The 12,189-nt window shown below is 39.2% G+C and overlaps 1 long non-coding RNA gene across 1 annotated transcript in view; it reads right to left on the bottom strand.

Moving 5' to 3' along the window:
• Positions 1-10,944, bottom strand: part of LOC141374267 (uncharacterized) — a 41,342-nt gene extending 30,398 nt beyond the window's left edge. Inside the window, exon 1 of the long non-coding RNA XR_012381014.1 lies at positions 10,909-10,944. This is a non-coding gene — a long non-coding RNA (uncharacterized lncRNA). The remainder of the gene's footprint in view (positions 1-10,908) is intronic.
• Between the last annotated feature and the right edge of the window lie 1,245 nt (positions 10,945-12,189).

Below are 12,189 nucleotides of genomic sequence, written 5' to 3'. Positions count from 1 at the left end.
AGATGCTGAGAGGGGAAGAATGTTTCAAGCAAAAAAAAAAAAAAGAAAGAAAAGACTACGTGGTGTTTTTGGGGATATAGGATACACATATTACTGCTTGAGTATAAGATTTTGAAAGAGAAACTAGGGATGGGGCTGGAGAAATGAGCAGAGCAGTAGAGTGTATGTATATTGTGGAGGATGGGGTGATATTGGACTACATCTAAAATAAAGTGACAAGATACTAAAGACTCACAAAGAAGGATGCCATGTGAAATTGTGTATTTTTGAAATACTGCTCTGACTGCAAAGTAGAAAATGTATTTGAGGAGAGTAACTTCAGTGATAAAGAGGCCAATTAGGAGAGTATTTTAGTGCTCTGAGAGAAATATGATATTGCCTTGAATGACAGTGGTGACAGTGACAATGTAGAGAAATAGAACAATTTGAGGGATTTATGAGCTAGATTCCATGGGATTCCGTTATTGATTGGATTGAGGGGGTGGCAGAGTGAATGGAGTCAAGAATAACAACTAAATATCAGACTTAAGCAACTACTGGGATATGATAAATAGAAGTAAATTTGTTGGGGGATAGAATTTTAGCTTTGACATGCTGATTTTCAGAAGTCTCTGTGTAGAAGCACTTAATTATGTAGTTGGATATTCATGTGTAGAGCTCAGGAGACATCTGGGGTGTGTGTGTGTGTGTGTGTGTGTGTGTGTGTGTGTGTGTGTTAGTCATCTGTATGTATTTGACAACTGATGCCATGAGATTAGAAAGAACTATCCTGTGAAGTTTCTAAGGCTGAGAAAAACAGAAGAACCAGGACCACACTTTGAGAAATACCAGTAATTTATACAGTAAATAAATGAAGCAGAGCATGCACAGGAGATTGAAAAAGAGCATCCATAAAGAGTGAAGCCATGGGAAACCAGGAAGTTGGAGTAGTTCAAGCTAAGACATAGATCCAGATAACAATGCAGAATGGCATTGAGTTTGGTAGAGAGACTCAAGGATGTTGAAAAATCTTCCCTTCCTGTTCTTTTAATTTTTTCCATTGAGACAAAGGGCATCTACAGTGTCTTCTTGGATCTCCCTTTCTTTTTATACTTTTTCAAGTTTTTCTTGGTCATTTGACTTTGTTCCTAATTCTGCCAATGGGTACTGGCTCCATCCAACAAAGCATACCCCATGGTTTTTGTGGCCGTAAGATTGTCCTGGAAGGGAGTATCCAGTGTTTATTATGCATCTTCAGCAGATATTTCTGAAAGATCTAATCCTCAGAGCAGTGCATCTATGGCCAAAAACATCTGTCTCTTGATAATATTGGTCAACTCACATAGCATTGCTTTCATGAGTTATTATGAGGAAAAATGTCTGGTTCCTATTCTTATCAAAGACACCTGTTCCTCAAGGAGTAAAGAGGAAGGACACAAGGAAATAAAGAGAAAAGAAAATTCTATATTGTCACTCTGAACATATATGGAGAGCCTATAGAGGAAATGGATCTTGTGGTTAGATCTGGTTATTCATAGGGTAAGAGAGCTCATGGATGTTATCATACTCCCATCTAATCCCATTACATTTTCAGGCACCTGCTTCAAATTGCATTTTTAAGTAAATATTGCCTGTTATATATTAAGCTAAAGGAAATATATTTTTGTTATGATTATTGGTGGTAGTAGTAGTAGTAGGTGTGGTAGAGTAGTAGTAGTAATAGTGGTAGTAGTAGTGATAATAATAGTTGTTGTCACATTGGAAGTATTTGTTCCCAAAAGGTAGATTGAAGCCAGTTCTATGTAATTTTTTAACTTCTAGCTTAATTTTATAGACATTCAAGTTTAACACTTTACCCCAAAATGATCATCTTTAATAAAGTAGCAGGGCTATTGATATTGTTCTCTCTCCTAATCTATATGTCCCACCCCGCTTAATTTTTGTTGTTGTTGTTGTTTTTGCTTCCTCTCACCTTATGATCCTTAGCTATTCTGATAGTTTGTATATATGAAGAAGGAGGAGGGATTGGATGGTATTGCTACTTTTTCCTTTTCTGGATCCTGAGTATTTCTCATTTTATTTTTTCACTTCATTACCATGTTTTTCCTCCTCCTACTCCATCTCACAAAAGAGAGAAAGAGATAGAGAGAGAGAGAGAGAGCAAGAGCTTTTAAAAAGTTAAAAAAAGAAAATCTTTGAAATGATACCATCTCTGTCACTTCACTCTCACTTTTAAATTATAAACTAAAATAAAATTTGGCATATTGATAAAAGCTTCCAAAGCTGCTGCCTGCTGCTTCCTGGTGATTAGGTATGAGAAAGTTGCCTTTCTCAGTTCAGATAAAAAATATGCAAATGATGATATTTAAACCAAAATGACAGTGTAGTAAAGGAGGGAAGGGCACATTTTTTCCCCTTTCTTCCTCACTCTTTCTCTTTTGTATGGCTGTCTAGGGAACAGTTTATAACTTCTTGGATGAGGAGTTGACAATTAAGGAAAAGTTAATACACAACTGCACAGCAGTTCTCCACCTTGGAAAGAAAACATTACTGACCTTGACTCATCTATTCTAAATGTTCCTTTTTTATTCAGATGTTGCCTTAGGCCTGTGACTTTTCTGCTTGGGCAGGAATCTAACATGTTTTTAGTACTTGTTATGGGCCACCCTTTATGTTGGGTATTTAAATATAACTTTTCACTCAATCCATACAATAATCCTCTAAAATAGGCATCCTTATCCTCGTTTTCACGCATGAAGAAACTAAAACATACTGATATGACATATCCAACATTAACATATGGAAGATTACTCACTGATAAATGAGAGGCGAAGAATTGGGTCTCTTTGGCTTTAAGTTATATACTATTATCTTTTTTTTAAAAAAGATGATTGATTGGTTTAAGAAAGAGAGTGTGCAAGCAGGGGGAGGGGCAGAGAGAGAGGGAGAGAAACTCAAGCAGACTCGCTGCTGAGCATGGAGCCTGATGCAGGGCTCAATCCCAGAACCCTGACATCCTGACCTGAGCTGAAAACAAAAGTTGGAAACTCAACTGACTGAGCCACTCAGGCACCCCTGTACTATTTTCATTATACAAGAAAAGAGATATGCTCAGGGTGGAAACTAAGGAATGGTCAATGTCTTCGTGCATTAATTTGTGTCTGAGCAAAACTGAAGACTAAAAACAGATGTCATATCTATTTCACTGACTCCCAATCATCAACATAGATGCTATCCAGAGAAGGTGCACATATCTTGTACAGAGACTGGAGGGGATGTAGAGATAGCTTCTAACTGGCGTATGTAGAGACTCCGTGGCCACTCTCTAGAATCTGAATCTGAGCTGTGAATTTCCATCATATACTCTGACATATTTTTAGTCACAGTCAATTTAATTTGTCACCCAATAAACTGATGCAGTCATAAGTTTTAATATGTATACAGGCCAGGGATTGGGGTTTTCTGGTGTAAACAAGAATCTAGGAACTGTGACTTCACAAATATTGTGAATGTTTTGAAAGTTAATGGGTAAAGGAGTAGAGTGTGAATGTAGTTTACTACACCTTGGCTGGATGTGATGTGTGAATTTGTCTGCATGTATCTAGAAGTGTAGTCCTCTGCACAGAAAAAAGCTGAAAGAAGAACTGGAAAAATGTAATGGGTAAATTTTCCAAACAATAGCTGTACTTGTTGAGTGAAAGGCTCTCAGACTGCTCAAATTCTAAATTTCCATTTTTAGGATGCATTTAGTCTTAAAGTGACACTAACTGAGATTGCAAGGATAATTCAGCCCTTGGGATACAAACAATTTCCCTGTGAAACACTCACATGCAGTCCCTGCTGGATCCAGGGGCAGTCAGGGAAACTCATTTTCTCACTGAATAAAAGCTAATACTAACTGACCAAGGATTTAATTTTCTCATAGTCCTGATATCACTTAAATATTATATATTTAATTAAAACTTTAGAGGAAGAGGGAGAAAGAAAGAACAAGGTATAGCCAAAGGATCTGGTGTCTGCTCCTTTGGGCATATGGCTGAGTGGCTACAGCACTGATACTTCTGATGATGTTTAAAGGGTCACATGTCCTGTTCATATCTCATGGCCTCATTATTCAGCAGCTTCTAACGAAACTGTCTTTTTTGTTATTTCTTTTCTTATAAAAGTTCAGTCCTTCAAATGGAGGGAGGTAGCAGTCTATCTCTGTAGTTTAAAAGAAAATATTTGAGTAGAACTGGACATCTGTGTCTTTCATTTTATTATGTGGAAGAGACAAAACAAGGAGGAGACAGGAGGTATGGTTAGCTGGCACTTAGCCTGTTGTGAAGACGATGGAAACCCCAGCATCTTCCTCTAGAGACAATGCATCTCTTTATTCTTTTATCAAAGAGAATTCATCATGTTGAAAGTCTAAACTCCTCTATAAAAGAGAGAAACCTGATGGCGCCTTTTTGTCTCTCATCACTCACTACTGTTTGATGTACGAGCCTTTTGAGAAGCAGGTAGCATGAGACCAGAAACCTAATACCATGACCACACCTGTCCCCACCTGTTTCCCTTCCTCCACCCACAGGCTATGGGCAGAATGAGAATGAAATCTTGTGAATTTGGAATATGATTCAGCAGTTTTTATATGCGGTAGAAAATGGAAGTGGTCATCAGGTATCAAGTGTGGTTTCATGTTATAGGCTGTAGAATCTCTGCGAGATACAAATGAGATTCTTTACTAGACAAACTTGACCCAGAATCTGCTCAACATATTTCTAATGCTTGTACTTACACAAGTAATCATTTTGAGGACTCAAAGAGCAGCAAGATTATAAAGGTGCCATGGTACTCTTTTTCCTTACCGTTCACTTAAGGTCAGAGAAACCACCAAATTCATCAGTAGTCATGTCTTTAACCCAAATTTGTGAGGATTTACCAGTCTTATATCAATAAACAAAAGTGCCCCTTCAACATATGTGCTAAAGGTTACATGAAAAAATGGTTCCCAGTTCCTTTTAGCATTAGTTTTTTTAATTTAATTTAATTTTATTATGCTATGTTAGTCACCATACAATACATCATTAGGTTTTTGACGTAGTGATCCACGATTCATTGTTTTCGTATAACACCCAGTACGTGCCCTCCTTAATACCCATCACCGGGCTAACTCATCCCCCCCAACCCCCTCCCCTCTAGAACCCTCAGTTTGTTTCTTGGAGTCCATAGTCTCTCATGGTTCATCTCTCCCTCCGATTCCCCCCCCTTCATTTTTCCCTTCCTTCTCCTAATGTCCTCCATGCTATTCCTTAGGTTCCACAAATAAGTGAAACCATGTGATAATTGACTTTCTCTGCTTGACTTATTTCACTTAACATAATCTCCTCCAGTCCCATCCATGTTGATGTAAAAGTTGGGTATTCATGCTTTCTGATGGCTGAGTAATATTCCATTGTATATATGAACCACATCTTTATCCATTCATCTAATGAAGGACATCTCAGCTCCTTCCACAGTTTGGCTATTGCAGACATTGCTGCTGTGAACATTGGGGTGCATATGGCCCTTCTTTTCACTACATCTGTGTCTTTGGGGTAAACGCCCAGTAGCACAATTGCTGGGTCATTGCAAGCTCTATTTTTAATTTTTTGAGGCACCTCCACACTGTTTTCCAAAGTGGCTGTACCAACTTGCATTCCCACCAACAGTGTAAGAGGGTTCCCCTTTCTCCACAACCTCTCCAACATTTGTTGTTTCTTGCCTTGTCAATTTTTGCCATTCTAACTGGTGTGAGGTGCTATCTCAATGTGGTTTTGATTTGAATTTCCCTGATGGCTAATGATGATGAACATTTTTTCATATGTCTGTTAGCCATTTGTATGCCTTCTTTTGAGAAGTGTCTGTTCATGTCTTCTGCCCATTTTTTTACTTGATTGTTTTTTGGGTGTTGAATTTGAGAAGTTCTTTATGATCTTGGGTATCAGCCCTTTGTGTAGTCATTTGCAAATATTTTCTCCCATTCTGTGGGTTGCCTCTTTGTTTTGCTCACTGTTTCTTTGCTGTGCTGAACTTTTTATCTTGATGAAGTCCCAAAAGTTCATTTTTGCTTTTGTTTCACTTGCCTTTGGAGATGTATTTTGAAAGAAGTTGCTGTGGCCGATGTCAAAGAGGTTACCACCTTCGTTCTCCTCTAGGATTTTGATGGATTCCTGTCTCACATTGAGGTCTTTCATCCATTTTGAGTTTATCTTGACTACCGAAGGCAGTCAAGTTTCATTCTTCTGTATATAGCTGTCCAATTTTCCCAGCACCAATTATTGAAGAGACTATCTTTTTTCCATTGCATATTTTTTCCTGCTTTGTTGAAGATTATTTGACCATTGAGTTGTGGGTCCATATCTGAGCTCTCTATTCTGTTCCATTGGTCTATATGTCTGTTTCTGTGCCAGTACTATGCTGTCTTGATGATCACTGCTTTGTAACATAACTTGAAATCGGGCAACGTGGTCCCAGAGCTTTGTTTTTCTTTTTCAACATTTCCTTGGCGATTTGGGGTCTTTTCTGATTCCATATAAATTTAGGATTGTTTGTTCCAGCACTTTGAAAAATGTCATTGGAATTTTGGTCGGGATGGTGTTGAAGGTATAGATTGCTCTGGGCAGCATAGATATTTTAACAATGTTTATTCTTCTGATCCATGAGCATGGAATGTTTTTCTATCTTTTTGTGTCTTCTTCAATTTCTTTCATGAATGTTCTGTAGTTCCTAGAGTATAGATCCTTTACCTCTTTGGGTTGGTTTAGTCCGAGGTATCTTACGGGTTTTGGTGCTATTGTAAATGGTATAGTTTCTCTAATTTCTTTTTCTACAGTTGCATTGTTAGTGTATAAGAAAGCAACTGATTTCTGTGCATTGATTTTGTATCCTGCCACATTACTGAATTGTTGTATGAGTTCTAGTAATTTGGGGATGGAGTCTTTTGGATTTTCCACATAAAGTATCATGTCATCTGCGAAGAGAAAGGATTAGACTTCTTCTTTGCCAATATGAATACATTTTATTTCTTTTTGTTGTCTAATTGAGTAGCTAAGACTTCTAGTACTATGTTGAACAATAGTGGAGAGAGTGGGCATCCTTGTTGTGTTCCTGATCTTAAGGGAAAGGCTCTCAGCTTTGCCCCATTGAGGATCATATTCGGTGTGGGTTTTTCATAGATGGATTTTATGAACTTGAGGAACGCCCCCTCTATCCCTATACTGTGAAGAGTTTTAATCAGGAAAGGATGCTGTATTTTGTCAAATGCTTTTTCTGCATCAATTGAGAAGACCATATGGTTCTTCTCTCTCCTCTTATTAATGTGTTCTATCACATTGATTGATTTGTGAATGTTGAACCACCCTTGTATCCGGGGAATAAATCCCACTTGGTTGTAGTGGATGATCCTTGTAATGTAGTGTATCCTATTAACTAGGATTTTGTTGAGAATTTTGGAATCCATATTCATCAGGGATATCGATCTGAAATTCTCCTTTTTGATGGGGTCTTTGTCTGGTTTGGGGATTAAGGTAATGCTGGCCTCATAGAATGAGTCTGGAAGCTTTCCTTCTGTTTCTATTTTTTGAAACAGCTTCAGGAGAATAGGTATTATTTCTTCTTTGGATGTTTGGTAGAATTCCCCATGGAATCTATCAGACCCTGGATTCTTGTTTTTTGGGAGGTTTTTGATCACTGCTTCAATCTCGTTACTGGTTAATTGGCCCATTCAGGTTGTCAATTTCTTCCTGTTTCAGTCTTGGTAGTTTATAGGTTTCCAGGAAAGCATCCATTTCTTCCAGGCTGCTTAATTTATTGGTATATAGTTAGATAATTGTTGATAATAATTTCTAAAAATTGTTTCTATTTCCTTGATATTGGGAGGGGTCTTCTCTGCCTCTAGGACACGAATGTTTGTTTCATTCCTCAGATTAGGGAAGTTCTCAGGTATGATTTACTCAAATACATCTTCTAGTCCTCTCTCTCTCTCCACCTCAGGGATCCCAATAATTCTGACATTGGAACTTTTCATGGTGTCACTTATTTCTCTGATTCTGTTTTCATGGATTTTGAGTTGTTTCTCCCTGGCCTCTTCTTTTTCCTTCTTTTCTATCAGTTGGTCTTCTGGATCACTAATTCATTCTCCTGGCTCGCTTACCTTAGCTGTTAGATTATCTAGATTAGATTGGATCTTATTGATAGCATTTTTAAGTTCTGCCAGTTCAGCTTTCATTTCTGCCCTTAGAGACTCTATGTTGCCATTAATCGATTTCTCCATTCTAGCTATTGTCTTCATAACTGTTACCCTGAAGTCCATTTCCAACATCTTGGTTATATCTGTATCCATTTGTAAATCTGTGGCATAAGTCACAGTCTCTGAGTCTTTCCTATTTTGGGGGTTCCTCCTCCTAGTCATTCTATTGAGGGGGAACAAGTTATTGTACTCTATTGAGGGAATGTACAGAGTACAGATTATTGACCACAACCCAAGCAAGAGGCACCTGTTTTATAGGGACCTTAAGGTTGTTGGCCTCTTGTTCTCCCAGCCTGTCTTCTAGGAGAGGGGCCTGCCATGGTGTTACTTGGGCAACCCTATTTGGGCAGAGTTGCCTGCCCCCTGTGCGGGGGGTGTAGGGGGAATGGGCTCAGTGAAAACCGTTTTTGGGGGGATTTTGTTTTCTGGCAGCTTTCCCTGGTGGATTTCCATGTCTCTTCTGAGAGTCAGAGCAGAAGAGATTATTTCCAACCCTCTGCCTCAGAGCCAAGAGATCACAGTCTGTTCTTCAGTGAGCTCTCCAGGCCACACTCTCCTTTTCTGTCTGTGCTGCTAAAAACTGCAGCATCCCAGGTTGTGTGCCCCTCAGCTTCCAGGTTGGGCACATCTCTGCCCTTTGTGCTTCTAAAACTGCCAGCTGCCCCTAGTTTGCATGCACAGCCCACCACTCCAGGTTTCAGTCCAGGGGGCTGCCCTAAAGTCCCTTCCCCACTGCTACTGTGAGTCGGTGCCCTGTCCCCAGCGCAGGAAACTATCTCCCACCAGCGGTGCAGGATCCTGACAGCTCCATCCCCCTTCTGTTTATCTTCAGATATCTGCCTGCAGAATCATGGCTCCCTGCTTCATAACTTGAAACTAACCCCCTGCGATATTCTGTTTGTAGAGATCCAGATCTATCTTCTTTCATCTCAGGCTGATTTCATGGGTGTTCAGAGTGGTCTGGTAGATATCCAGATCCATTCAGGGGAATGGTTGGAACAGGGTACCCTACTCCTCTGCCATCCTTTCCTCCTTCCCCACCCCAAGTTCCTTTCAGCATTAGTTATTTCTGATCTCACACAAGCAAATAATATTTATTCTGACATCGACTGGTATACTGCAGTTCAATTCTGGAACTAAAAAGTCAGAGTTAGTGTGAAACTCCACAGGTTTAAGGATATGGTTCCCACAAGAACTTGCCCTCACTTCAGATGCCAGCTGCATGTTGGGAGTCTCCAGGCCACTGGCACTTCCAACAGAGTGCCTTCAAATTCAGGGGCTTTTATGATACCCCTAGATTCAATAATTTACTATAATACCACATAGAACTCAGGAAAGTGCTGTACTTAGAATTTTATTGTAAAGGATAAAAATCAGGACCAGCCAAATGAAGAGATATATAGGGTGAGATTTGGGAGGGCTCAAAACTCAGAGCTTCCATGCTTCCCCTCATGAAATTAGGGCAGGTCACCCTCCTAGCACATCAGTGCATCACTAACCAGGAAGCTCCATCAAGCCTGTCTCCAGAGGCTGTCTTGGAGTTTCATTACACAGGCATAACTGATTAAATCATTGGCCACATGTTCAACTCAGTTTCTAGCTTCATTCACCTCTCCAGAGTTCAGGCTGGCTCAAAGTCCAACTCTGATCAAGAGGTTGGTCTGTCTGGTGACCAGGCCCCAGGCTGTAACTATCTGGGGGCCCACTGTAAGTTTCATTAGTGTAGTCTCATTTGTGAACCAAGGGGCTCATGAGTAACAAACACTTTACTATGGAAATTCAAGGGTTTCAGAAGCTCTGTGCTGGGAACCTGAGACAAAGACCAATTTTTTTTTTTTTTTATTACACAATAACATTAGATCTAGATAGATCTTAAATATTTTGCAATTATAAGAGTGATTTTTTTTTAAGATTTTATTTATTTATTTGAGAGAGAGAGAGCACGTGAGAGGGGAGAGGGTCAGAGGGAGAAGCAGACTCCCTGCTGAGCAGGGAGCCCGATGCGGGACTCGATCCCAGGACTCCAGGATCATGACCCGAGCCGAAGGCAGTCGCCTAACCAACTGAGCCACCCAGGCGCCCATAAGAGTGATTGTTGACCCTTAATTACAAAACCTGTATGGCAGAAACAGAATGAGCCCTAGAACTGGGCTCTGTGCCTTCCTGCCATGTCTTCTGCTCCCCATGTCTCTCATTTCATTAGCTTATAGTAAAATGCCCTCCTGGAACTCTCTATCACATTCACATTGAAATGGCTGATTTGAAATTAAGCACAAAGTAATTCAACATGTGGTAGGGTTTTCTCTCTTCCTCTCTCCCTTCCTATGCTACAGCCAGAAGCCCCTTTATCTCATCAAAATAGAGAGATGGTTTCTTAAAGATAAACACTTTGAGGGGAAAAAACGCTATTGAAGCGTATGTAATATATGTGTTTTTTTGGACAAGGTAGCCCAACTTTCTAGAAAGGGTAGCCAACTTTTCTGACAAGTTAAGTTTTTGAAAGACCCTTGACAGTTTCTGCCATTTTTCATTTTGTGATGTTCTTATTCAAACCAGAAATCCCTACATAAAATCCTGCATATGATTCGATTTCCAAGAGGATATAGAGAAAATGGCTTGTCCTTGATGATACACGGTTTAGATCCATTTTATCTTACCCATCATTCTTTGAGGGAGAAAGACCAACACTTTCCACTTTCTGAGAATCCATCAATCTCGTCCAAATGCTTAGATGGAAATGGTACTTAATTGTGCTTTATGAACTTCTCTCTTGTCCTAAATGAGAAAAAAAAAAAATTCTTGTTCTCTCTCTGCCGATCTAACCACAGAAGACACTTATGAGCCAGCCTTGGTGTTTGCTTTCATAAACACATATGATCATATTTACACATTATTAGGATTATGAGGTTCCTACTGATCATTTGTGCTTGAAGAAAATTGTGGTTTTATTCAAGGTCTATTTTTCTTTTGACTTGACTTAGATTGTTTCTACTTGCCTGCCTTCTTTGAGATGCTAAGCTTTCTTTTTATTTCTCTTCATCACCCATTCATCTTTCTTTCTTCTACTTTCCATCATCCCAAATATTTAAAGTATAGTGAGAGACTGTAGCTTTCAATATTATTAAAACATCAAAATCTTCACTCTTATTCTACATAAAATTGCTACCTATTTTTCTTTTATTGAAATATAATTGACCTACAATATTACATTATTTTAGGTATACAACATAGTGATTGGACCTTTGTATACAATGCAAAATGGTCACTTCAATAACTCTAGTTACAATCCATCACCATACAAAATTAAGACAATATTATTATTTTTTAAAAGATTTTATTTATTTATTTTGGCAGAGAAGGAGAGCACAAGCAGGGGGAGCAGCAGGCAGAGGGAGAAACAGACTCCCCGCTGAGCAAGAAGCCCGATGTGGGACTCAATCCCAGGACTCTGGGATCATGACCTGAGCTGAAGGCAGAGGCTTAACCAGCTGAGCCACCCAGGCATCCCTTAAGACAATATTATTGACTATATTCCCCATGCTGTATATTACATCTAATGACTTACTTATTTTATACTTGGAAGTTTGTACTTCTTAATTTTCTTCACGCATTTTGTGCCACCCCCCTGCTGTGCAACTACCAATCCTTTTTCTGTATCTATAAATCTGGGTTTTGTTTTCTATTGTTTTTTAGATTCCACCTTTAAGTGAAATCCTGCGGTATTTATCAATTTACAGTCCCTCCAGCAGTGCACAAGGGCTCATTTTTCCTCTATGTCTTCATTAACAGTTGTTATTTCTTGTCTTTTTGATAACAGCCATTCTGACAAGTGTAAGGTGGTATCCCATTGTGGTTTTGATTTGCATTTCCCTGATGATTGGTGACATTCAGCATCTTTTAATGTGCCTGTTAGCTATCTGTACGTCTTATTTAGAAAG

This window comes from Callorhinus ursinus, unplaced genomic scaffold (assembly GCF_003265705.2).
Source record: "Callorhinus ursinus isolate GAN/ISIS: 27379988/994484 unplaced genomic scaffold, GSC_fseal_2.0 scaffold1, whole genome shotgun sequence".
NCBI classification, from domain to species: Eukaryota; Metazoa; Chordata; class Mammalia; order Carnivora; family Otariidae; genus Callorhinus; species Callorhinus ursinus.
The sequence above is the reverse complement of the archived record's forward strand: the minus strand, read 5'-3'. Positions and strand labels throughout refer to the sequence as shown.